Here is a 27016-nt window from a genome sequence, read left to right on the forward strand (position 1 = left end):
CCAGGATGGGAACGATGGGGACTCACTCATGGATACTGCACAGGTAATAAAATAGTTCATGCTGCACCCTGTTGTAGGGTCTCTGGGGTGCCCTGGGCCCTGGGCGCCGAGTCCCCATGACAGCCAGCCCTTCCCGGGGGTCCCCAGGCTGCCGGGCTCCTCTGGCCCCAGCCGGCGGGAGCTGTGTCCTCCCAGCCGCTGGCCACGCAATGGCAGCACCGACCCACGGCCACGCGGAGACAGGGCTGGGGACAGGGCCGGGGTTGCCTGCGCTCCACCTGGGTGGGTCTGCAGGGCTCGGGCAGGGGGGACCCGGCATCCTGCAGCTCCGCTCCCACCCTGGGGACCCCAAACACCCCCGGGGGTGCGTCGCTGTCCCTGTCGCTGGTGGCAACCGGCATGGGGGGAAGGTGACAGTGAGGGTCCCCGCCAGTGGCCCGGAGTTCGTCACCACTGGCGGGACAGGGGACAAGCAGGGCCAGCACCAAGGAGCGACGGCAGCACAGCCTACTCTCTGGGGGTCCCCACCCCCTGTCCCCAGGGGTCCCCTCTGTCCCCGTGTTTTATTGGGGGAACACAGAGCCCAACGACCAGCCGCAGGGACAGGGGACGGGGAGCTGCCCCAGGGATGGGGACAGCACCGGGACACGCCGATACTCTTGGGGGTGCTGGCATGCGGGGGGGGGGCACCCTAACCATTGCCGCCCGGGATGACGAATGCACCGGGATGAGGGAGGCACCGGGATGGGGACGGCGCATGGAGGGGCCAGAGCCGGCGCGCGAACGCCGGGCTGCAGGACCACGCTTCGGCTTCGGGGCGGCAGCAGCGAAGGCGGCGGCGGCGGCGGCGCTGCTGCGCACCTGAGCGGTGCCGGCGCTGCAGTACCGCGATTCGGCCACGGGGCGGCAGCAGCGAGCAGCGGCCGGGCGGCGCGTGCACGGGGGCGGCACCGGCGCTGCAGGTCCGCGCTTTGCAGGCCCAGCGCCCGCCGGCACCGCGCACGTGGGGCGGCAGCGGCGTTTCCTTACCGGAACGAACCAACGAACGCGGCGGCATCACCCCGCAGGCAGCACAGTACGGCATTGCCGTTACCGGCGGACGGCAGCGCGGAGAAAGGGGGCGCCACCGCGCATGCGCGGCTCAAGAGCTGCAGTACCGAATTCTGGTCGCTCGGTGGCAGCAGCGAGCAAAGGAGAGCGCGCCAATGCGCATGCGCGGCTGAAGAGCTGCAGTACCGAATTCTGGTCGCTCGGTGGCAGCAGCGAGCAAAGAAAGGCGCGCCACTGCGCATGCGCGGCTCAAGAGCTGCAGTACCCAGTTTTGGTCGCTCGGTGGCAGCAGCGAGCAAAGAAAAGCGCGCCACCGCGCATGCGCGGCTCAAGAGCTGCAGTACCCGATTTTGGTCGCTCGGTGGCAGCAGCGAGCAAAGGAGAGCGCGCCAATGCGCATGCGCGGCTGAAGAGCTGCAGTACCGAATTCTGGACGCTCGGTGTCAGCAGCGAGCAAAGAAAGGCGCGCCACTGCGCATGCGCGGCTCAAGAGCTGCAGTACCGAATTCTGGTCGCTCGGTGGCAGCAGCGAGCAAAGAAAAGCGCGCCACCGCGCATGCGCGGCTCAAGACCTGCAGTACCCGATTTTGGTCGCTCGGTGGCAGCAGCGAGCAAAGGAGAGCGCGCCACTGCGCATGCGCGGCTCAAGACCTGCAGTACCGAATTCTGGTCGCTCGGTGGCAGCAGCGAGCAAAGAAAGGCGCGCTACCGCGCATGCGCGGCTCAAGAGCTGCAGTACCCAGCTTTGGTCGCTCGGTGGCAGCAGCGAGCAAAGGAGAGCGCCCCACCGCGCATGCGCGGCTCAAGAGCTGCAGTACCCAATTCCGCTCGCCGGGTGCCACCGTCGCCTCACCGGCCCTTTCCCCTTCTCTCCGCCCAGTTCGTACCATCGACAGACGGTAACTGCTTACTGGCGGTACTGGGCTTAGATTTCCCTGCCCTTTTCCCACTCGCGGCCCGGGCACTAATCTTCATCGCCTCTGTACCAAAAAGCACCCGGTGGCTCCAGCATTTCAGTCCTTTCCCTTTGGCCGCTTTACAAGTCCCGTGGTTGTTTCTGCCCGTGCCCCTCAGCCCATTACCCGGGGAGGAGAAGCAGCACGGGGAACCTGTGGAACAGGTTTCTTTCTAACCCGGAGGAAGCCCCAGGGATCGCTGTCTCGGTCTGCAGGTGGCATCGGGGTTGTGGGAGTGACAGCGGCGACTCAACAGATGCTGGAGAGAGATTTAAAAAAAATAAGGCCACACGGGTGACACCCTGAGAGCAGGGGAGGGGCAGCTATGTCCATCAGGAAACCGTGCTTCTGAGCAGACCCGGTGCCAGTGGCTGACCTGCAAACGAGCGATACGCTGGTGGTCCTGGGCCTTTGTTGCGGTGTTTGCACCTTTCCTCGCCTCTGTGCTATCAGCACTCTGCTCTCCTCATCCTGCACACACGCAGGGCTTGCCACTTGGAGGAGAGACGCTGCACGACATCACTTACCACCCTGCCCTCCAGCGTGCAAAGGAATTAGAAATGAAGCAGGGAAAGCCAAGAGGCCTGCTGGTGTATTAGGCGTCCTCAGCAGTTGACCGTAGAGCCCGGCAGGTTCCATCCTTGCTCTGTGCTTTTGTAGCTTGAACCCCCGATTGTTTTGCCATCGAGACTGCAAGGCGAGGAATACGCCTCTACTTGAACAAGCAAGACCCCTGCCAAATAGCTGAGCTGTGCGCAGTGATAGGTGGCTGCCTGTGACCGACACCTTTTTCTGCTAAAACCAGAGCACGCTTCCCTTGTGAAGAGCCATCGGCAGTACAGAACGTACCTGAGCTCTCCTTGCACCGGCTGCCCAGAGAACGGCGTCTTAGTTCGACTGAAGCGTGCAGCAGCCTGTCGTCATCCCAGCCCCTCGCCCTCGAGCAAGCGGCTGCCTGTAGCAGCGGCAGAACCACTGCTGCGCAGAGGGGAAAGGAATGGCTTGGCGTAAAGCTCTGCGGGCTGCCTGTGGCCCCTGCGGAGCCGACGACCTCGGCAGCCCATACAAAGGGCGAAGCTAGTAGCCTGAGAAGGAGTCACAGGGTGCTGCAGCTCCTGCCACAACCATCCTTCCCAGCCTGCTCATGGAGCACAAGGCACTTGAAAGCAGCAAGAAAGAACAAGGATGGCAAGATGGCAGGAATAACACGGAGAGCCTAAAGCGTTTAGCCAGCAGGGCTTGCAACTCACCTTGTGCCGTGGTTTAATCCCAGCTGGCAACTCAGCACCACACAACCGCTCACTCGCTCCCCCCTCAGTGGGAGGTGGGAGAGAATTGGAAGGGCAAAAGTGAAAAAACTCCACTTGTAAGGAAAAGGGGGGGAAAAAAACCCCAAACAACAGAGAGAAAAACCCCAGACAGACAAGCGGTACAAATGAAAACAATGGCTCACCGCCAACCGACGGATGCCCAGCCAGCCGCAGCCCAGCAGCGCCCCCCCCGCCAACCGCCCCCCGAGTTTTATTTCCTGACGTCACAGGGTCTGGAACATCCCCTGGGTCCGCCGGGGTCAGCTCTCCCAGCGGTGCCCCCTCCCAGGCCCTCGCGCACCCCGAGCCCGCTCGCCGGCAGGGCGGGGCGAGGAGCAGAACAGCCCCCGGCGCCGTGCAAGCGCTGCTCAGCAGGAACCCACGCAGCCCCGTGTCACCGACGCTGTTTGCAGCACAAACCCAAAACGCAGGAGGAGGGAGAGCGGGGTGGGAGTGGGGTGCGGGGGAGCGGGAGGGGGGTGCCAGAGTTTGGGCGGGGGGCAACGGGCAGGTTGGCGGGGCAGGCAGCACCCCAGGGGTCCGGGGCAGAGGGGTTACGGCAAGGCAGTGCGGAACACGGGGGGTGGGAGGAGGGAGAGGAGAGAGGAGGGCAGTGCGGGCACGAGGTAGGAGGGCAGGGGATACGGGGGACGCGTCACGGGGAAAACCTCGCACGGTGGGAAAAACCTCGCACGGGAAAGGCGGGGCGGACACCGGGAGGGGCGGGGGGGGACATGCGTGGGGGTGACCTACGCCAGGGGGTCCACCCGGGACCACCCACAGCAGAAAACTCGCCTGGGATAACCCGCAACAGATAATCCGTTCCCGATGACTGACCCTTGCTGGATAACCACGAGCGATGCCCCTCAAGTGGCTGGTGTTTCACCCCAAATCTTCCCCAAATCGGGGGGTTTTTTGCTTTTCCATAATATCAAAATTGGGGTTTTTTCCTTTTCCAAAACATTCCACCATTTGGAGGTTTTTCAACGCTTTTTCACACAAAAATTGGTGGTTTTTGCTTTTTCGTTTTGTGTGTGAAAATGGGGGTTTTTTTGCTTTCCGGCTGCCCAAATCCAGGCGGATTTGGCTTTCCCGGGAGCTCCAAGTTGGGTATTTTTCCCCAAAAATTGCGGGTTTTTTTTTCCCCCACCCCTTGCAGGCCCCGAATTAGGGGTTTTGTGGTATTTTTAGGCCATGGCGGCAGGTCCCGCGCTGCGTGCGCAGCCCTGCAGGGGAAAGTCCCTGTTGGGGGAACTGGCCCCCAATCAGGATGGGAACAGGCGGAAAAGGAGAACAGGGAAGAGGCAGCTTTTGAAAGCGCTTTTATATCTTCAATAGAGAGGTGTTTCGGGGCGGGGGGGTGGGGGGGGTGGGGGGTGGGGGGCGTCGAGTTTTAAAATCCTTTCTATAAACAGGGTTTCTTTGCATTTTAAAAACCTTATTATCATAGACATTTACACTTAATGTATTTACACATATCTCTATATATATATTTAGTGAATATATTTATCTTTCACTTATATCCCCGTTTCCCACTTATTATATATACTACCTGCTCAGACTATGGATCTGTTGACTTCCATATTTTGAACACTTAAATGTCTTTATAGACTTCTCTATTTACACTTACATATATTTACACCTATATCTTTATAGACTTAGATTTTAGACTTAGATGTCTATTTACACTTGTACATAATCTCTTAGATTACATATAATGTCTATGTAGACTCCCTATGTAACACGTAGTAAGTGTAGATAGCGGTATCTATTCAGACCTTTTTCTATTTTAAATTCCTTCATGTATAAAATGTATCATCCTTTTTGCATTTGGAAGTTCTTTATTTTTTAATTTATAGAGACAAAATTTTAAAATTTTGTATTTTAAAACCCTATATACATCTTTCGAATTTTTTTATACTCTAAAATCCTTTATATAATAGGGCAGATATAGGTTCTTATTTTGAAATCCTTTTGTACGTATAAATTAATATTATTTTTCAATATATGTAACAAGGAGAGATTTTTTTTCTCTTTCGAGGCCTCACAGATATATTTACAGTTTTTAAAAATTTTTGAACGCCCCCCCATGAATTTTCAGGCAATTTGGGCTGTGACCCCCTTTGGGGGGGGGGGGGGGGAGGGGGGGACACGGACCCCCATGACCCCCCATTCCCCACTCACCTGCTCCTCCACGGCATCATCACCCCCGTGGTGATGCTGGGGTGCCCCAAATGACATCATCACCCCTCCAGGCCCCCCAACCCCCCCTTTTTATTCACCCCCCCAAAAAGACACAAAACGAGGGAAACGGCCCCAACCGGCAGCTCGTTACTTTAATAATGCCGTTTACGTATGTACGCACGCACCCCCGCCAAAAAGGGGGGCTCTGCTAGAAAGATAAAGGAGGGGCGGCCCCCCCAAACGCTTGCAGCCCCCCCCAGCCCCCGTCCCGCAGGCTGCCAGCCGGCCCCTTACCCTCAGCACGCCTAACGACCGGCAGGCAAACCTGGGCCAGGGGTCTCTCCTGAGCACCACGGGACGCTCACAGCGAGGCATCTGAAAAACAAAAATCCCAACGGATATTTCAGCACGTTAAAAAAACAGCACCGAAGGCAGCAGAGGAATTCGGTCAGGATAAGGGAGAGGGTAGCAGTCGAGCTAAAGGAGGGTGCCAGGCAAACGGGTCAGCTCGAAACACAACGCCGCCTTTAAAAGCTCGAGCGATTCGAACGCTTAAAATCAGCGTGAAGACTAATTGACACGATTCTGAACACGTTCTTCGCAGAGAAGTAAACGCTCTCGCTGGTGTCGGAAAACGCCTCGTCCCTTCCTTACAGCACCGCTGCCGGGAGATAACCCCGTGAGGCTGCAGGACAAGGGCGCGCCGTAATCAGCATCTACGCGCACGGATCCACCTCCGCAGCTCCAGCCCTTGCGCTGCTGCTGCTGCTGCGCATCTCGCTCGCTTGGCCGATAAAGCTGAAAGTGAAGCGTAAAACTTTGAAGAGTAAAATGAAAAAGAAAGAACAAATCTCAGCAATTCATTTTATGCTAAAAAGGCGTGCGCACGCTTACATACGTACAATGAGAAGACTCATACTATAAAAATATTTGATTTTCCTTTTGCGTTAATTGAAATTGCGTAGCTGTGAATTCATACCGTTAAATTATCTACCTCCAAGCTACACAGCTATCGTTTGACCAGGGGTTTTGCGTGTGTGACATGACTAGGAGGGACGCCTGGCCAGCTGCGCCGAGACCGATGCTACCGAACTGCCGGGGAAACGCGCCGTCGAAAGCGAGACAGAAATAAAGTGCTTCAGAGCACTCTGCCAAAAGATCAGGAAAAAAGCCCCTAACGTTCAGTTGCCTCTCTTTTTAAACGTTTAGAGCAACTACCCAACTGCTTAAGCACACCTAATAAATTATACACTACAGCTATTTGGCAGTTGCAGTTTAAACAATGCAAGTCAGTTTGGAAATTAGACAATTTTAACTTTCTTTTTTTGGGGGGGGGGAGGGGGAGGGCAGGCGGTGGGGAATATCAAATCCCCGGTGCTGCAATACGTAAGGCTACCAAAAAGGACTGGCAGGTTTGCTAACGCTGTTGGCTGTACCCAAGCGTGCGGAGGAACGCGTCTTTACGATCTCTCGACCGTTACACCCGAGAACCAAAGATCAGCCATACGTCGACTATTGGAAGATGTGCTGCGCTTGGGTCCTTGCAAGGAAATCGACTTAACTCCTTTTTTTTTTCCAGAGAGAGTGAAAAGTCTCCTTGCGGATGACTTCTGCTGCCAAGCACGTCATCTCTGAAGATCCATTCTGATGGGAAGTTCGTAAAAGGCAACTCCTTTGAATGAAAAAGATTTCCATTCTGGAAAATCTCTTTCCAACCGAAGTCAAAATTACGCGCTGCAGGTTAGGAAAAAGGACATTAGAGAATCAGTAACTCACCGAAAACACATCAGGACTCTCTGTCGCTAGTTACGAGGCTGCTACCGCTTCTCGGGAAAGCCTGGAAAACACACCGAAGCGACGCCGATTTGTCCCGTGTTGTCCACGCCTCTTCTTTGACCTTGATTGCTTTTAGCACAGATGCTAGTATCTCAGTAAGGTTTTCGAGTGCTCCTGTAAGGTATTTTAAACACTGACTGACTGAAAAAGCATAAAGCTTTTATCGTGAAAACAAAGCCTGTTTCTCCCGAACATCCGAACTCTTACAAACGGTTCCTTTCCTCTTCTAGTCCAACATTATTTTCACAGCACCCTTTAATAGCAAGCACACAGAAACAGAAGACTCTGCTTTCAGGAAGAGAAAATAGACGAAGGAAAGCAAGCCTTGAATAGGCGTACCACGCTCCAGAACAGACCTTTATTTTTAGTATTTGTGTTAAAATATTTCATGTTAAAAAATCAGATAGAAGGAGAGCTGCCACATTCTTCGTGTTAACTGTAAAGTCCACACTACAAGCACCTTAGGAAAAATGCAGACACATATCACAGGCATACCTTGTTCTTGCAGACCACTATGGATCCTTTCCATCCGTCTCGTACTTTCACGGCAGTTGACATTCTGCTGAGAGGAAAGGCAAAAAAAAAAAAAAAAAAACAAACCACGTTTAGCACAAAGCTTCCTTTTCTGTGAAGACTACAACTGAATGGAGGAGAAAGTATTTTGCATCATCTTTGGTGCAGTTGTTGAGACAGGCCACTAGAGCTTATGCATGTTTTAGACCACCGTGCCTTTTTTTTTGGCTCATCGGCAGCTTTAGTTTCGCTAGAACTCACTTGCCTAGAGACGCGCAGGTGACAGGCACAGACACCTACGTACGTTTTCTCAAGCCTAAGTAGAGCCGCGATTTCCTCACCCTATACGTCCCAAGTTGAGTATTTTTGTTAAAGAGTACGGCAACCCGTCTGTCCTCGCGAACTCGCTGCAAAAGAGGAATCCTTTTTTCCAGGACGTTTCTCCAGACGGTCAAGATCTTTGAAAACTGCAGTTGTGCCACCAAACCTGCTCAGGGTCCCTCCCAACCTTCGACCATCGTTAGATTTAACAGGCACACGCTCTATTCCGTCTTCCAACAGCAAAAATACATAACGCCCCCAGACCCCTAGCGCAACCCTACGGACGTCCACACGCACCTCGCTGTTTTGATGAGGAGCCACTGAGCACCCCTGCGAGCACAGCGGGATCATGCGCAAGACCAGTGTCCTGGTTTCGGCTGGGATAGAGTTAATTCTCTTCCTGGTAACTGGTATAGCGCTGTGTTTTAGATTTAGGACGAGAAAAACGTGGATAACACGCTGATGTTTTAGTTGTGGCTAAGTAGCGCTTACGCTAGTCGGGGACTTTTCAGCTTCTCATGCCCTGCCAGCGAGAAGCTGGGAGGGACCTTAGCCAGGACAGATGACCCAAACCGGCCAAAGGGACAGTCCATACCATATGACGTCACGCTCAGTACATAAGCTGGGGGAGTTGGCCGGGCGGCGGCGACTGCCGCTCGGGGACCGGCTGGGCATCAGTCGGCGGGCGGTGAGCAATCGCATTGTGCGTCGCTTATTTTGTATATTCTTTTATCGTTACGATTGTTTCCCCTTCCTGTTCTGTCCCATTAAACTGTCTTTACCTCATCCCACGAACTTCACTTTTTTTTCCCGATTCTCTCCCCCACCCCACTTTGGGGGCAGGGGGAGCGAGCGAGCGAGCAGCTGCGTGGTGTTTAGCTGCCTGCCGGGTTAAACCACAACAACCAGCTTCACCTACGCCGATTTCCGCGAATGCAGCTTCTGAAGCTTTAAACTGAAAACCGTATCTTGACACTTTGCCGCGGCAGAAACGATCCGTAACTAGAACTCTACAAAAACGCAGTAACGCAAATTGCAAACCCACAGCAGCGACAGCTTCAGAAATATTTCTACCGGGAACAAGGGAGAAAAACAATACAGTTTCATCTCACGCACAGGAAAGCAGCAGGCAGAGAAAAGGGTCGGCATTCGTAGCCCTTGCAGAACGCAGGCATTCTCCTTCCATTCCTAAACCCGCCTCTTAGGTCGAAACATCACAACACTACTACGGCAATATCGAGAGCAGGGAACAGCAGCCCTGCCGCTGGATGTGCTACTGACTCATGCTATTTACGTAGCAGGACACCTAGACAGAGGGGCACGTTTTTCCACACACAACCCTGAACTTCCTGAAAATTTATGTTTACCAAAACGAGCCATTTGGAACACATTGCCAAACAATGTTTGGCAATAAAACTTTGATGTGTTTGACACACACAAATTTGGGGTAACTCGCTACTTGCTTCCTGCTGTTGTTGTTCTTCCTTCAGAAATTCTACTTGTAGCCAAGTTATTCGCTACCGGTTCAAGCATTTACCTTCCAGGTATTACCAGCACATTTACACAGGCGAGGAACTAAATCGCTCTTCTAAAACTACCCGAGTGAAAATTACAGCCACGAAAGAGGAGTGACAGAGAAGAAAAGGAGAGGTCAGGCAGCAAGAGAGCTCTGCAGGCTGCCACCAGTCAACATCGCACTCTTTAAAAAAAAAAAAAAAAACAACAAAAAAACAACAAACCAAAAAATAACACAAACACAAAAAGCCCACAAAAACCAACAACAAAACAAAACCTTGACGTTGTACCTTTTTTTTCTTTTGGAGCTCGTCCCTGTCTCAGCAGATTGTCTTGTCAGAGCATGAAATGCAGATGATCTGTATCCCGATGACATCTGCACGCGATGAACACGTGTTCAGAAATAGTCCAGATCTGTAAGACCGGTGTCATTTGTGTGGTTTTAATAATCATAACTCCGTTTTATTGACCGATGCATTTGCGAGGAAACTAAGTAACTTTTAAACGTAGCCTCTCCTTGGGGAGATGTTGGAGAAAGTTAGCCAGACTAGGCCGCGGTGGGAAAATTCTGAGTCATGCTGACAAGGGAGAAAAGAAAGTTATGCTGACCTTGCTCTGTGCAGATAAGCAACTTTGAGAAAGTATAGTATAGGGAAAACAGGATGGAACCCGGACCACGTAGCAGTAACCGAAAGTAGGAGGAATATGATAATGTAATTTTTAGAGCTAAGCCAATGATTGTGAGACAAGTGTGCATAAGGTAGAACTTAGTGTATAAATATGTGTAGGGTTTTACAATAAAGTTGAAGCTGGCCTTATCACTCACATTGAGTCGACTGCCTGCCTTCCCTCGCTCGTCGCAAGTGGCGCCCGAACAGGGACCCCCCATCCCTGTTTTCCACCGGACAGCGAGATCGGAGAAGCACTGGTAGCAGCGACCAGGGAGCAGAAGATCAGTAGACGCTGTCGCGGCGTGCCTGATCCGTGCTTGAACCCAGGATAATTAAGAAGGGGTTCGCCGTCCGATAGAAGGCTACCCGTGGGAAAAGGCTGCAAACGACCGGATAATTAAGAGGGTCAGGAGAAGCGCGCAATGGAAGTAGAGGTAGCCTTCGATATTTTAAAATGCTTTTTAGAAAAGCGGGGAGTAAGCCAATTAAAAGACCTGGCTGGTTTAATTGCGTTAGGGAAAGCGAAAGGGTTTTTTAAAGACCCTGAAAGTATGTTTGAAGTAGACGAGTGGCGTTCTTATGGAGATTGTTTGTGGGATCTAGTAATTGATGATGATAAATCAGCAAGAAAATTAATGAAATCTTGGAGAGATGTTATTAATTGTATAAAAAGATATAAAACTGAAAGGCGAATAGCTACAGCCGCCTCAGATCGGCTTGAGCAGTCCGATCCTGCCGCTGGACGTCTCACAGCAGGGGGTGACTACTTTTCACCTCCGCCTTCGGGAATTCCTGTTCCCGTTGTCTGCCGACCCTCTCGTCCCCCTCCTGATCCGCCGACAGAAAGGGCTTGTCCCTCCGCACCGCCGGGGGAAAGGGAGGGGGAGGGTCCAAGTGAAAATGAGAGGGTAGACGGTAGCGGACAGGAGACTGCTCAAGCTGAAAGTCTTCTAAAGGCCTCACCCCCCCCCACCCCCCCCACCCCTCACCCCCCCCCCCCACCCCCACCCCCCCACCCCCCCCCCCCGTCCCAAGCTCATCAACAGCCGCGTTTAGTGCGGGTTAGTTGGGACAAAATAGCACGAGAAGCTGTTGAGCAAAAAGATTTTGATTTATTAGATCAAATTAGCCCTCAAGCCTTCCCGGTAATCTACCAGGTAGATAACGCGGGGGCTATGACTGGGGTGCATCAGGCCCTAGATTGGAAAATATTAAATCAATTGCGAAACACGGTTAATGAATTGGGAGTGCATAGTGAGCCTGCAAGGCAAATGCTAAACTATATCTGGGGTAGCGGAATGCTATGTCCAGAAGATATTAAGAACATAATGAGGCTTATTTTGAAGCAATCACAACAATTACTTTGGCAAGCTCACTGGCAAAGACTTTGTGAAATATCTGCGCACTCGCCCCGAGCCCCAAATGATCGTTTAGCTGGAGTAACTGTAGAACAACTAATGGGTATAGGTCCTTTTGCCTCTGTAGAAATGCAGATGCAAACTGGCCCAGACGTGTTGTTAGAATCTATGAAATTAGCACGAGAAGCCTTGCAGAAAGTTAAAACTACACCAGCTCCTCCTTCATATATGTCAATTAAACAAGGAAGAGAGGAGCCTTTTGCATCTTTTGTAGATAGAGTCACAGACGCTATTGACCACGCAGATATGGCAGATTTTATGAAAGGACCTTTGCTGAGACAGTGTGTATTAGAGAATTGTAATACTTATACGAAGGGCATCCTTGTCACCTTACCCTTAGACGCCACCATAGAAGTCATGTTAGAGCGAATGAGTAGAGTTCCTGTAGGAGCTCAAGCCATGTTAGTTGAAACAATCAGAGAACTAGGGGAAAAATTAGTCAAGGCGCAGGGACAGGCGTTTGCAGCTCTTGCCCCACTGAAGCCTCCGGATGCCCACCAAAGTAAGACGACTGGCCGACGAGAGTATAAGTGCTTCCGATGTGGCTACCCAGGACATCTGCGTCGACAATGTCGGGAGCTGCCAGAACTGTCAAATGAATAATCATAATACTACGGTCTGCCGGCATTCGGGAAACGGGAAACCGAGCGCCAAGAGCCGCAGCGCGCCGACACCAATCGCGGCTCCGGTCACCTTCAGGCCAACGGCAGCCCCCAACCAAATGACAGTGCAGAGATACCAGACGCCATTACCCAACTTCGATCAGCAACCAGGGGGAGCCTCGGACTGGATCTGGCAACAGCAGTAGATGTCACGCTAATTGACGACCGGCCGCGAAAAAATTGCTACAGGAATTAAAGGGCCCATAGTTATCAATGGACAATCTCATGGAGCGTTGTTGTTGGGGCGATCATCCAGTGGTCTCCAAGGACTTTTTATATTACGAGGACTTATCGATTGTGATTCAAAAACTCAGTACCCACATCGTTGACCGAGCAGTGGATCGTATTGACCCTGACTTACCTGTGGACTTAACCGTTTTGCACGGCCTCACACATTTTATTGGTGCACTCACGCAGTGCAAAAAGAAAAAGGGGGAGACTGTGAGAGTATTAGAATGGATATTTACCGGAATGCAACCAAAGACTACAATTGAAGATAACGACACGTTTGATTGGAATGTGCTAGATTGAATTTATAGCTGTTACTGCTGTTTAGCTATTAATTCGCAGGCTCTTGTGCTTGCCATGGGGCTTGCTTGCCTTAATGTGTATTAGAGTCTTGTGCTCATTAGTGGCTGCTTTTTTGCTCTCGCTGCTTGCTGTACTGCTGCACTGCTGATCGTCTTACTGTGCTGTGCCTGGGAACATTCTGATAACAGCAATGGGGATGCGCCTGGGCCGGCAGATGGCCAGGGCATCGCTGCTGCTTCTGTGCTGCTGTGCTGGACAGGCTGGAACTGCAGCGTGAACTCGAATCGAAGGGACTGTGACCTGTGGCTGAGTCCATGCGGGACAGGACGCCCCGAGGCGTCTGTGACTGTGGATAAGCCCATGCCCAAGCAGCAGGAACCACCTGAACCAACGGAGGACAAACTTTACAAGAAGCAGCGCAAGTGCAGCAGTGACCCGACCTGAGCCAACTTTGGTGCCCAGTAACTCCACGCAACGCACCACCTCTGCTGACCTGAGTGACCACCATAACAGATGGAGCCCAAAGTCATGGACTAAATGAATGCAGTGGACATTTTGTGTACATTTATGGATATTTTATGGACATTTTACAGGGGATTGTGCGGGCCTGTCCTACGTGTAGCCACCATGGGCCTGGTCTCGGAATCGGCGTGAATCCCAGGGGACTCGAGGCCAGAGAATTGTGGCAAGTGGATGTGACTCACGTTGCTGACTTTGGCAGACTGAGATATATACATGTTACGGTTGACACCTATAGCAAATTTATATGGGCCACGGCACAAACAGGAGAACGAGCACTCCACGTAATGCGACATTTGACTAGTTGTTTTGCAGTTATGGGAGTGCCACAAACGATAAAAACTGACAATGGCCCTGCATACACAAGCGCCAAAGTGAAACGTTTTTTCCAAACATGGGGAGTGCGACATACTGCTGGTATTCCGCACTCACCCACGGGACAAGCTATCATTGAAAGGGCGCATCAAACGCTGAAACAATATTTGCAAAAATTTAGGGAAATCTCAGATGTACAAGAAAGACTTGTTAAGACTCTTTTTGTGCTAAATCATTTATGTATTTTTGCAGATCAGAAAGAGCCACCAGCATGGGTGCATGGTTATCCTAAAGAAAATAAGGATGACAATCCAGTTTTCGTTATGTATAGAGATCCAGCAACTGGACTGTGGAAAGGTCCAGCAGAAGTGAAGTATATGGGTAGAGGTTATATGTGTGTACTTACTCCCACAGGGCCGAAGTGGATTCCAAGCCGCTGGACCAAAGCTGCTGTTGCTGATGATGATCAATGCAGCTCTGTCTGTACTGATCCCAGCGATGCCGTTGCCCAGCCGTGCGAACTTATGGGTGGCGTGGGCAAATAAAACTGGGATGACAGATTTTTGCCTGAGTTCAGCTACGGCAACTGAGCCCTTTAAAACATGTCTGATAGGCTTTCCTGAAATTATTGCCAGAGATTTTGATAATTGGACGTCTGTAACAGTTAATTGTATAAATGTTACTGTAGCAAATTGCTCGGTACAACTAATAAGAGCCCTAAATCATACTCTCCCTTGGGACCCCCAAGAAATTGACCTTTTGGGGTCAGAAAAAATTGGAAATGCAACTGATAACGTTACTACTCAGACATGTTTTGTGTTTGGCAGCTTTAGCCGCTTTGCCGCACAGGCCCAGACCTTTCAGTCATTGATCGGCATAAGCAGCCGCACTGATGATAACAACCCTTTTGTTAATACCACCGGTTGGACTGTTGTTTCACCTTTTACGAAAGGATTCGAAATAGGCCAATATTGTGGGAATTATAACGCTTCCAAAACACTCAGTGCCTATGGACAGAGTATGAAGGGAACCAATAACTCTTTGTGGAACAATGATACGGCCAAAGCTCTTCCCCCCGGATATTTTTTGATCTGTGGGGATCGAGCATGGCCTGGCATTCCAAAGAACGCCTTTGGAGGGCCTTGTTATGTAGGTAAATTAACTCTGCTCACAGTTAGCCGACAAAGTTGGCTCAATATAACTACAGTAGCGACAAATCGACACAAAAGGTCTATACATCAATTGCAAGCAGATTGTAACGACAATATAGAATTATGGTCAACCACAGCCAATGTATTTGCTTCCCTAGTGCCTAACATAGGCACTGCGCACGCGCTGGCTTGGTATTTTATTAACAATTATAGTTATAGTAAAAATAGCATATCACTGTATTTTAAATAATGTTGTAAAAATGAACCACAATGTATTGGTGGTCCAAAAAGAAAAAGGGGGAAATGTTGGAGAAAGTTAGCCAGACTAGGCCGCGGTGGGAAAATTCTGAGTCATGCTGACAAGGGAGAAAAGAAAGTTATGCTGACCTTGCTCTGTGCAGATAAGCAACTTTGAGAAAGTATAGTATAGGGAAAACAGGATGGAACCCGGACCACGTAGCAGTAACCGAAAGTAGGAGGAATATGATAATGTAATTTTTAGAGCTAAGCCAATGATTGTGAGACAAGTGTGCATAAGGTAGAACTTAGTGTATAAATATGTGTAGGGTTTTACAATAAAGTTGAAGCTGGCCTTATCACTCACATTGAGTCGACTGCCTGCCTTCCCTCGCTCGTCGCAGGGAGAAAAATGCGTTAGGGAGTGAAAAAAATGATGATTCAGAGCTCCCAACCACGACGGAGCAGCGGGGAAATTAACAAAAGTGAAGGCCAACAGCAGCAACACGAAGCGACATTTGGCTTTAATTCTGATCACGTACTTAAGCGGCTCTCCAGGTCTATACCTCGATCCTATGAATGACTAGCCCTTTTTTGGAAGGACCAACTCTTTTCCTTAAAAGTCCTAGACTGAAGACTCCACTGAACAGAACGTGGATTGAGCCACAGGACAACGTGCCATCAACACTCTCAGGAAAAAAAAATCAAGTAAAAATCAAGTTTAAATATCAGTTTCCATCGTGTCTCATTCATTCCGTTTCTAGTGACACCTGGGTGCTCCAAAATTCACTATCCTGACACCACGTAGTACTACAAATTGAGTTATGCCTATAAAAATAAAAGGCTATTTCCAACCTGCCCATAAAATCAGTATGAACAAACAGAAGAGAAACACTTGAACTTAAAGGACACAGGCAGCTCTTAATTTTTCGTAGATGAAAGCTCATTCTTTTCCCTGAAAGGAAAACACTCGTAACTACCCGGGTTAGTTACGCTAACGAGGGTACGTAGGCACGCTCATTGTTCACGGCAATTGTTCATCAGCTTTTCTGCACCGGCAGCAAATTTGCCTTTTCCCTGGGTTTGACGTGGAGCACCTGCAGCGTCCTTGAACGCACCAATGTTTCTCCCGGCTCCCCCGGCCCCACACGTGCCATCACCTGAGCAGCAAGCGGCATCAACCACGCAGGATTTTCTTCACGTGACGCAGAAGGTGACGCTGGGAAAAGAGGAGGCACAAAATGAACCTGTTTGTCACACCCAGCCAACGGCGAAAACCCAGGGAAGGATTCTGCCGTGCGGGGCCGGGCTGTGCACCCCGGCAGCTCCAGCCGGCCGGTTTCGCTCCCCTTTGCCGGGTACCGGGGAGACACCGCCGCCTCGTGCTGCCGCCTGCCCCCCGGGGAGAGCCGGGGGACCCCCACCTCACTTCAGCCCTCGGGAACGGGTCCGGGAGAGACCCTCCACGCAAAGAGAGCGGATCCACGTGTGGCGTGGATTTAATCCCCGAGGGAAGAGGCCGGGCTCCCCGCTGGCAGAAGGACAACTCGCCTCCCTGCCGCTCGGAGCGCCTTGCTGGGGACAGCCCTGCCTGCGCCTGGCTGCTCTTCAGCCGTGCTGGGAGTGCAGTCTGGCCGACGGATGCTCCGGCAAACAGACACTGCAGCGAATCGCAGCTCCCGCTCGTTACAGCTGCTGGTAATTTTGCCTCTGGCTAAGGCATGCCCCAGACAGCGGACACCTCGTCTCGTTCCAGCTCCTGCTTGCGACGGTTCTGGCTAATTGAAGCTCCAGCTCTGCAGCGTTGATTTCAGCTCCTTCTCCTTACAAGCTCCAGCTGTTTGCAACAGCCTGGGCTTTTGACAAGGTCGTAAACCAACCGCTGTCAAAACTCGACTATTAGGATAAAATATCATAGTTGGACATTGTATAAACATTAATCAGTTTGTAGGACTAATCAGTTAATAACTATTCGAAGCAGTCGACAAGCAAGAGCTGGACTCGAAGAGGGCGTGCGGGGTCTGAAAAGCAGAGACCACCTCTTCCCCCCAGAGACCACCGCACACGTTGAGTTGGGCCTGGTGCATGCCGGCCTCCCGCACTTCGGGGTCCGGCAGGACCAGAGCCCCTCCCCCTGGGGAGGGTCCACGCACCCTGCCCACCCCCTGCTTTCCCCTGCAGCCCCCAATGCCCTCCCACCCCCCCGCACAAACGGCCAAACCGGCTTCTGCTTTGGGCCCCCAAACCAGCTCACTTGGCACCCATTTCTGAGCCCAAAAACCCAGCTGCTGCGCCTGTTCTCAAGGCCCAAAGATGCCCCCGGGGAGGGCAAGCGCTTGTGTGATGCTTCGGGCAGAAACGGGGCTTTGAAAGGTCTGATCCCGGTGCCGGGGGAGCAGAGGCGAGCTGGCTGGGACCAGCTGTTGCTCCTGGAACAACCCCAAGTCCCTGCTCCGAGGTCTTCCCCTTGGGGCCCTAGGGTGGACCTGTCCCTCCCCTTCAAATGCTCCAGCAGTTTCGGGGGCAGAAGGCCGTTTCTAAGCCCTCTCTCCAGCAGCTCCTCCCTCGACTCGGCCAGTGAAGCCCCCAGACTCGAGCACCTCGCTGAGGCGGGCGGCCTCCATTGCCTACAGGCTGCCCGTCTGCCTGCAGGGAGGGCTGGGGGGTCCCCGGCCCCACGGGGCGACAGTGGGGACTCGCAGGGAGGGTCTGTTTGCACACAGCGCCCCCCCCGCCCCGGCCCCACTGCGCGGCCCCCCTAGGGCACACAGCGCCCCCCCCGGCCCCACTGCGCGGCCCCCCTAGGGCACACAGCCCCCCCCCCCCCCCAGCCCCACTCCCCAGATGCTCACAGCCCCTCCTCCGCCTGGAGTCCCCCCAGCCCCCGTCCCCGGAGCCTGCAGGACAGCCCCCCCCCCGCCACAGCCCCACTCCTCGGCTCCCCGGGCCCGCGGCCCCTCACACTCACGCTGCGCCGCCGCCTCGGTGCAGAGCCCGCCGCGCGCCCCGTTGAAATACCCTCCGCAGCCAATCAGCGCGCGGCTCCACCGCACGGCCCGCGCGGGGCACGCCGGGAGTTGTAGTCCCCGCCCCGGGAGTGCGCATGCGCACGGCGCCTCGTGCAGCCCGGCTGCCTCTACATCGACACCCGTACAATGGAGGTGATCGTGCACCGACCCTGGTGCAACCCTTGTGCCCCCCATGCTCGCAGCCCCTCCCCGGTGTTTGCAAGCGCCTCCCAGCCCCAGGACCCCCGGTGCTCACAGCACCCGACCACACCATTTTCCAGCCCCGTGGGAGCCCCAAGCTCCACTCTCAAGCCCCGCCAGGACCCACAGCCCCACTCCCCAGCTCCTTGGGGGACTGCAGCCCCCGCCCCCAGCCCCACTCCCCAGCCCCCCTAGGACACACAGCCCCACTCCTCAGCGCATCTAGGGCGCACAGCCCCGCCCAGCCCCCCTCCCCGGCCCCCTCCGGGACGCACAGCCCCCCCCAGCCCCCCTCCCCGGCCCCCTCCGGGGCGCACAGGCCCCCCCAGCCCCCCTCCCCGGCCCCCTCCGGGACGCACAGCCCCCCCCAGCCCCCCTCCCCGGCCCCCTCCGGGACGCACAGCCTCCCCCAGCCCCCCTCCCCGGTCCCCCCGAGACGCACAGCCCCCCTCCTCAGTCCCCCAGGGGGTCCGCAGCCTCCCGCCAGCCCGCCGTGCCCGCGGCACCTCAGACTACTGCCGCCGCCGCCTGGGTGCAGACCCCGCCGCGCGCCCCGTTGAAATATCCTCCGCAGCCAATCAGCGCGCGGCTCCTCCGGGCCGCCCGCGGGGGGCACGCCGGGAGTTGTAGTCCCCGCCCCGGAAGTGCGCATGCGCACGGCGCCTTGTGCAGTGCGGGTGCCTGCGCAGGGACCCCCGTGCAACGGTGGGGATTGTGTTGTCCGAAAAGCGGATTCGTGCCCGGCGTGCAAGTAACCAATTCCACACGCTCAGGAGAGATATTGTTTTATTCAGGCCTGGGTGCTCGGTGGACTTGCCACAAATCAAGCACACACGGTCTAATCACCTTTCTGTTTATATCCATGCTTCTCATACATATTTTAAGTTTCCTTGTTACATATGCGTTACATTTCCGAGAACTAATTATAATATTGCATCATCTTAAACACATGCGCACTAAAGCCTTTAGGGTCTTCTTGGGGGTCTTGGGTGGTCTCTGGTGGTCGGCAGGGCAGTGAACTCTTCATGAACTTATTTCCTCTTTACCTTATAGGGTCGCAATTTGTCCCTGAGCCATGCTTGGACCACGTCTGTTTATAGTTTCCATAGCTAAAATTAATTCTCACTACTTCTAAAACACACACCTGTTAGTTACCTAACTTCTAAGCAACAAGTCTTCATTGTTTAAAATTACAGAAGCGAGCAATATAGTTTAGTTTGTTGTGGATTCTATCTATCACCATAGTGTTCTTAAATTAAAACATATACATCTTGATCTCCTCCAATCAAACACCCACTCACTAGCTTCATCATTCTGGTTTCTTATTAACTGGTCTTTTAACCCAGTTCTGGGTGAGGGCTATACACAGGATGATAACACTTTGAAGATTAATATTGATTAAGATTAACATTAACAATTCCCCCCTTTGAGACTTATGATGTTAAACATCATGAGCCTCATAATACTTATTTTCTACAAAAAGATACAAATTGAATCATACAACATGTAATCATAACTAAAATAACGATCAGTACCACAAACAAAAATAATTGTCTAAGCCAATTTAAATTTGGAAGCCACGAGAACAACCAAGAAAATCTAATCCTTCCAGTTCTTTAAACCCATATGCCAAATCTTTTAATTGTTGGATTTTCTTCTCCACTAACTGTGAATTATCACTTAAATTAAAACAACACATTCCTTTAAATTCTTCACAGCCATGATTGTGTCTTAAAAGTAAATAGTCAATTGCAGCCCTGTTTTCAAGTGTGGCTTCTCTTACTTGTGTCATTTCCATACCAATAGTCGAAAGTGCTTGGGAGGTATAATTTATATCTTTTCTTACCAAACAAGAACTATACATCTCTCCCACAGAATTTTCGGCTGCAATACAAAAGGAAGACATGTCGGTTACTTCTCGGGCTAAAAGTTCCCAGATATTTCGATTTCTATAACAAAAATTGAGAATCAATCTGACTGATCGTTATTATTAACAACAACACATTTTACATCTTCCTTCTCTCTCTAATTTAATTCTGTTCAAAATCAAATTGTTACACTAATTTAGCAGCATCTCCAGTATCTCATTGAACACGCCGCAAAGTTAACTTCAATGGTTCCTTAAATACAGATGTCCACAGTCCAGGTGGAATTTTTTTAATCCTCGTATAATGAATCCAAGAATCTATTCCTTCTAGTTTCACAGCAGTGTTTGTTATTAACAGCACCTGGAAAGGTCCTTTCTACTTTTCTCCAAGAGGGTCGTCCTTCCACGTTCGCAAATAAACTTGATCCCCTGGATTAAATGAGTGTACTGGAAATTCAAGAGGTAAAGGTGTCTTCAAAAGGACATACTTATGGAAAGAATTCAACACCTTACTCAAAGATAAAAGATATTCAGTTAATACTTTTTCTCCTATTACATGCATTTGTTCTGATCCTCCTGTCAAATTAACACTATCAGGTTTTCCATATAAAATTTCAAATGGACTCACTTTTTCTTTAGCTCTAGGGGTCACCCTAATTCTCAACAAGGCAAGTGGTAAGGCTTCGATCCACTTCAATTGAGCTTCCTGACATATTTTAGAAATTTGTCTTTTCAATGTTTGATTCATCTTTTCCACCTGCCCACTAGATTGAGGTCTCCAAGGGGTATGGAGATCCCACTTAATCCCTAATGTTTCACTCATGTTTTTAACAACCTCTGCTACAAAATGTGGACCTCTGTCTGAGGATATTCCTAAAGGGACTCCAAACCTTGGAATTATTTCTTTCAACAAATGTTTTACAACCTCTTTTGCCTTGTTGGTTCGACACGGGAAAGCTTCCGGCCATCCAGAGAAGATATCTACCAATATCAATAGATATCGGTATTGGTTACATCGCGGTAACTCTGAAAAATCTATTTGCCAATACTCACCGGAAGTTATGCCTCTTTTTACCTCTCCAGGAGGCGGTCGGATTTGTATTTTCGGACAAATCTCACATTTATTACTCACACTTTTAGCAATCAATAACATTTTGGTTCCTATCGCATATCGTCTTACTGATTCCACCATTGCCTCTGTTCCCATATGTGTTTCAGCATGGGTTTTGACCATTAATTTCTTCATAATTTCAGGGGTCACTATACATTGTCCATGTGAAGTTATCCACCATCCTTGATCATTCTTCTTACAATGTAATAACATAGCTAATTTATTTTCTTTCTCATTATAATTTGGGGATTCCACCTGAATTTCTTTTGATGGAATTAAAACATAAATCATAGTATTTAATGCTACACGTTTAGCAGCCTTATCTGCTTTTCGATTTCCTTGTATTACTTTTGAGTCCCCTTTTTGATGAGCTTTACAATGAATCACCGCAACTTCTTTAGGTTTCTGTACTGCTTCCAACAAATTCAAAATCTCTGTTCCATATTTTATAGGGGTACCGCTAGCAGATAAAAGTCCTCGCTCCTTCCATATTGCTCCATGAGCATGCACAACTCCAAAAGCATATTTAGAATCTGTATAGATGTTAACTCTTTTACCTTTAGCCAAATTTAAGGCTTTTGTGAGGGCTATAATTTCTGCTTTCTGGGCGGATGTATTTGGAGGTAATGCTTTTACTTCTCCATCTTCAGTTAAAGTTACCACGGCATAACCAGCCCTCCTTTCTCCTTTTACAACAAAGCTGCTTCCATCAGTAAATAATTCTTCATCCGGAGTTTGGAGAGGGACATCTTTCAGATCTGGCCTGCTGGCATACACCTGTTCGATAACTTGTAAACAATCATGGTTAAGATCACGCTCTTTTTCACTTGGCATTAAAGAGGCAGGATTTTCTTCAGGGCCTTTGGTTGCCTCATACAATGGTTTTGCCATCAAACCATAATTTGGAATCCAAAGGCGACACCATCCAGCCATTCCTAGAAATCCTCTCAACCCTCTTTTGGATTGAGGGGGTGCCATCCTGCAAATGGCTTCTTTTCTACCATTTCCCAATCTTCGCTGTCCTTGGGAAATCTCAAACCCCAAATAAATTACAGTTTGTTTTGCAATTTGTGCTTTCTTCTCTGACACCCTGTAGCCAGCCATTCCCAAAAAATTTAGGAGGCTAACAGTCTTTTCTTTGCAGATCTCAGTAGTATCTGCTCCCAATAGGATGTCATCAACACACTGAAGGAGGGTGATTTGATCTTCCTTACCGGACCACTGTTCCAGTTCCTTATTCAGAGCTGCTCCAAAGATGGTTGGGCTATTTTTAAACCCTTGTGGCAGCACGGTCCAGCAGAGCTGAGTCCTCCTCCCAGTCGAAGGATCTTTCCATTCAAAAGCAAAAATCTTTTGGCTGTTTTCTTCCAGAGGTATACAAAAGAAAGCATCTTTCAAATCTATAACAGAGAAATATGCATTTGATTCATTGATAGTTGTTAACAGCGTATATGGATTAGGGACTATTGGGTGAATGTCCACCACTAACTGGTTTATCGCTCTTAAATCTTGAACCAGCCTATATCCTTGGTTATGTGGCTTTTTCACTGGAAGGACAGGAGTATTATAATCAGATTGACATTCTCTTAAAAGTCCGTATTTAAGAAAATTATTTATTATTGGTTCCAAACCTTTTCTGGCTTCTATACTAATAGGATATTGTTTCTTTCTTACCGGTCGAGCTCCTGTTTTCAATTCAACTTTTACCGGTTCCACATTTTTCGCTCTTCCTGGTTTCTCTGTTGCCCAAACAAAAGGGTAAACTGCATCTTTAATCTCTTCTGGAATTTCTTCAGATTCATCTGTGTTTGTCTGTAATAAATAAACTTGGGCTTGCCAGGCATTAGCTTCAGGAAAATGAACTTGGATCTTTCCTTTTTTAAAGTTAATTTGTGCTCCCAATTTATTCAATAAATCCCGTCCTAAGAGAGGCATGGTGCATTCCGGTATATATAAAAATTCATGCATCAGTGTTTTTCCTCCAATTTTACATTTTAAAGGTTTCAAAAAAGGCCTTATCTCCTTCTTTCCCGTGACCCCAACAATAGATACATTAAATTTATTCATTGGTCCTTTACATGTATTTATAACAGAATATTTTGCTCCAGTATCTACTAAAAAATCGACTACTTCATCTCCCAGCTTTACTGGAACCAGGGGCTCAGCTGGGAAAATATCATTTTCTACCCCCGGTCCCCATCATTCAGAGTCTCCTCCCATCATAAGTAAATCAGCTTCAGGTGGTATCTGCTGTGACTGAGTCATGACTGCTCCTTTGTTCTCTGGACACTCACTCTTCCAGTGTCCCTGTTTCTTGCATACAGCACATTGATTAAATCCTAATGGGGTATATTGTTTAAACATATCTCTACCTCCTCCGCCTTTTCCTCTCAAATACCCTCTACCTCTACCTCTCAAATATCTTCTACCTCTTCCTCCAGCTGATCCTTGGGCATTTACAAAAGCAGCTGCTAAAATAGCAGCTTTTTGTTTCCTGTCTTTTATTTTTTCTTTTTCCTGATTTTTCTCTTCCTCCTCTTCCCTATTGTTATACACCTTATAAGCAATTTCAATTAACTGTGATATAGTAATTCCTGTAATCCCATCCACTTTTTGCAATTTCTTTCGAATATCTGGAGCAGCTTGCCCTACAAACAAAGTAGTAAATATTGCTCTATTCTCATCAGTCTCAGGATCTAAGTCTGTCCATTTCCTAGCTGCCTCACATAATCGTTCATAAAAGGTGGATGGGTCCTCTGTTTTTCCCTGAATTATTTGAGTCAATTTCGCCAAATTCTTTGGGCGGGATATTCCATTCTTTCCTCCATACAAAATTAATTGTTGATACTGTTTAATCATCAATTTCCCATCATTACTATTAGGATTACAATTTGGGTCTTGAGTTAGCATAAAATGAGCAGGATCTTCTTTTGCATTTATTCTCTCATTTTCTATATTTGCTTTTTCTAATATTACCCTCTTTTCTTCAGGAGTAAACAAATTATTCAAAAGAATTTTAATACCTTGCCAATTTGGATTATGATTTTCAATAATTGTTTGAAAAGGTCTATACTCCTTTTCAGAATTCTTTCGACATGATCCTGCTAATTCTTTCCAATTCATTAAATCAGAAGTTGTAAATGGTACTTTCACAAATACTGGCTCCCCCCTTGGGCCCACTGCCTGGCGAAGGGGTGCTAACCCTTGCTGGGTTCTAGTCCTGCCAGCTATCGGACTAAAAGTATTGCTTCCTCTTGCTTCGGTTTCAGAAGTTTCATTTTTACTTGGTGGTACTAACATTTGTGTATCTTCCTCTTCTTCTCCTAGTTTTAAACATCATTTTCCTATGCTACAAGCAGAACAACAATGCACTTTTGGTTCCTTATTTTCCATCATCATCATCATCACATTAAAATCTAAATCTAAAAGTTTATATTTTTTCCAAATTTCATGATCATTTCTCAAAGAAAAAAAAAACAAATTACATAAGGTACCTCATAACATTAATTGTAAAATAGTATTATATTGCAAGGTTCCCAATTCTGGCCATTTTTCCTCATCTTCTAATTTATACATTGGCCACCATTTAGTACAATATTCAATTAATTTATCCTTTCTCAAAGGATTACCCCCAAATTTTCCCCAATGTTTAATGATGCATCCTAAGGGGGAACAAGGTGTTACTTTTGATGGTTGAGCTCCCATATCTTTACCAAAAAAAGAACGTTCTTTACCACAACTTCATATACTCCAGTCGTCACTGTCAAACGCATATGAATATACCGGTTTACCCCTGGCGCCTACAACTTCATATACTCCAGTCGTCACTGTCAAACGCATATGAATATACCTCTTTACCTGTGGCCACAATTCCTTACCAAATGCATGCACAGTTTTATACTCCAGAACAATATCTCATTTACCTTAGCGTTGCACCGTTGAGTCACTCACCTGCTCTGGTCGGGGAGAATACTCACGGAGTCCCCGATCAAAAGGTCGGTGCGCGCTGGAGTCCGGAGAGCAGGGTCTCCCCACCGAGAGCCGGCGAGTCGATCCGGGCAAGGCTTCACAGCAGTCCCATCTGGGTCGCCAAAAACTGTTGTCCAAAAAGCGGATTCGTGCCCGGCGTGCAAGTAACCAATTCCACACGCTCAGGAGAGATATTGTTTTATTCAGGCCTGGGTGCTCGGTGGACTTGCCACAAATCAAGCACACACGGTCTAATCACCTTTCTGTTTATATCCATGCTTCTCATACATATTTTAAGTTTCCTTGTTACATATGCGTTACATTTCCGAGAACTAATTATAATATTGCATCATCTTAAACACATGCGCACTAAAGCCTTTAGGGTCTTCTTGGGGGTCTTGGGTGGTCTCTGGTGGTCGGCAGGGCAGTGAACTCTTCATGAACTTATTTCCTCTTTACCTTATAGGGTCGCAATTTGTCCCTGAGCCATGCTTGGACCACGTCTGTTTATAGTTTCCATAGCTAAAATTAATTCTCACTACTTCTAAAACACACACCTGTTAGTTACCTAACTTCTAAGCAACAAGTCTTCATTGTTTAAAATTACAGAAGCGAGCAATATAGAATCCACAACAAACTAAACTATCTATCACCATAGTGTTCTTAAATTAAAACATATACATCTTGATCTCCTCCAATCAAACACCCACTCACTAGCTTCATCATTCTGGTTTCTTATTAACTGGTCTTTTAACCCAGTTCTGGGTGAGGGCTATACACAGGATGATAACACTTTGAAGATTAATATTGATTAAGATTAACATTAACAATTGTGCAGGGACCTTTGCGCAGCGGGGGGTCGGTGTGTGGAGACCCCCATGCAATGGGGGGGGGGCAGTGCAGGAAGACCCTTATGCAATTGGTTGGTGTGCAGGGGACCCTCGTGCAATGGCGGGCAGGTGCACGGGGACCCTTGTGCGATGGTGGGGATCGTGCAGGACCCTCGTGTGACAGTGGTGGTTATTTTTCTCGGCAGTACCCTTGGGTTCGGGAGCAAAACAGCCGGTGCCTGAAACCACTGGGGTGTTTTGACTGCTGCTGAGCAGCCTCGAGGCCGCCTCCGGTTCCCACATGGCTCCCATGGTGTGCGCGGACCCTCCTGCAACGGGTGCAGGTGTGCAAGGAGGGTGATCCGGGGTAGGGGTCCCTCTCTGGAGGCACCCAGCTCGAGCTGGCACCTAAGAACTAATCAAGGAGTAATGAGGAACCTTCTCTTGCACCTGACGTTAACCAGCGGGATCCCAGGGTCAGACCCTGTTACGGTGATTGGACCCTGGGGAGGTGGCAGAGGGTGCCCTGGACAGGTTGGGGGGGTTCCCTGGGGAGGAGGGGAGCCCCCACCCCCCTGACTGTGGGCACTCCCCCCAAGGAGCAGAGCATGGTGCAAGACTTTAGGGAGGATGAGGGCTAGCAGGTCCCCGACATGGCAGTGCCGGCTCTTCCCAGTGTCTCCCCAGTGCTGGAGGGGGGGTGTGTGTGTGTGTCTCATGACCATGGGGGTGGGGGTGGGGGGGCGGCCTCAGGATGGGGGGGGGGGCATCCTGGGGTCCGGGAGGGACCCTGGGAGTGGGGTAGGTAGGGGGACATTGGGGGACAGAGGTGTTTCTCGGG

General features: G+C 49.8%; 1 long non-coding RNA gene across 1 annotated transcript; it reads right to left on the reverse strand.

Annotated features, from left to right (window-relative positions):
- Positions 1-10048: 10048 nt before the first annotated feature.
- On the reverse strand, positions 10049-18434 carry LOC142077103 (uncharacterized). The gene is made up of 3 exons (XR_012671555.1): positions 18158-18434; positions 16350-16408; positions 10049-10061 (listed from the first exon to the last, which is right to left on the reverse strand). It is a non-coding gene; the product is annotated as an uncharacterized LOC142077103 (long non-coding RNA).
- Positions 18435-27016: the final 8582 nt, after the last annotated feature.

Source organism: Calonectris borealis, unplaced genomic scaffold (assembly GCF_964195595.1).
Source record: "Calonectris borealis unplaced genomic scaffold, bCalBor7.hap1.2 HAP1_SCAFFOLD_155, whole genome shotgun sequence".
NCBI lineage: Eukaryota > Metazoa > Chordata > Aves > Procellariiformes > Procellariidae > Calonectris > Calonectris borealis.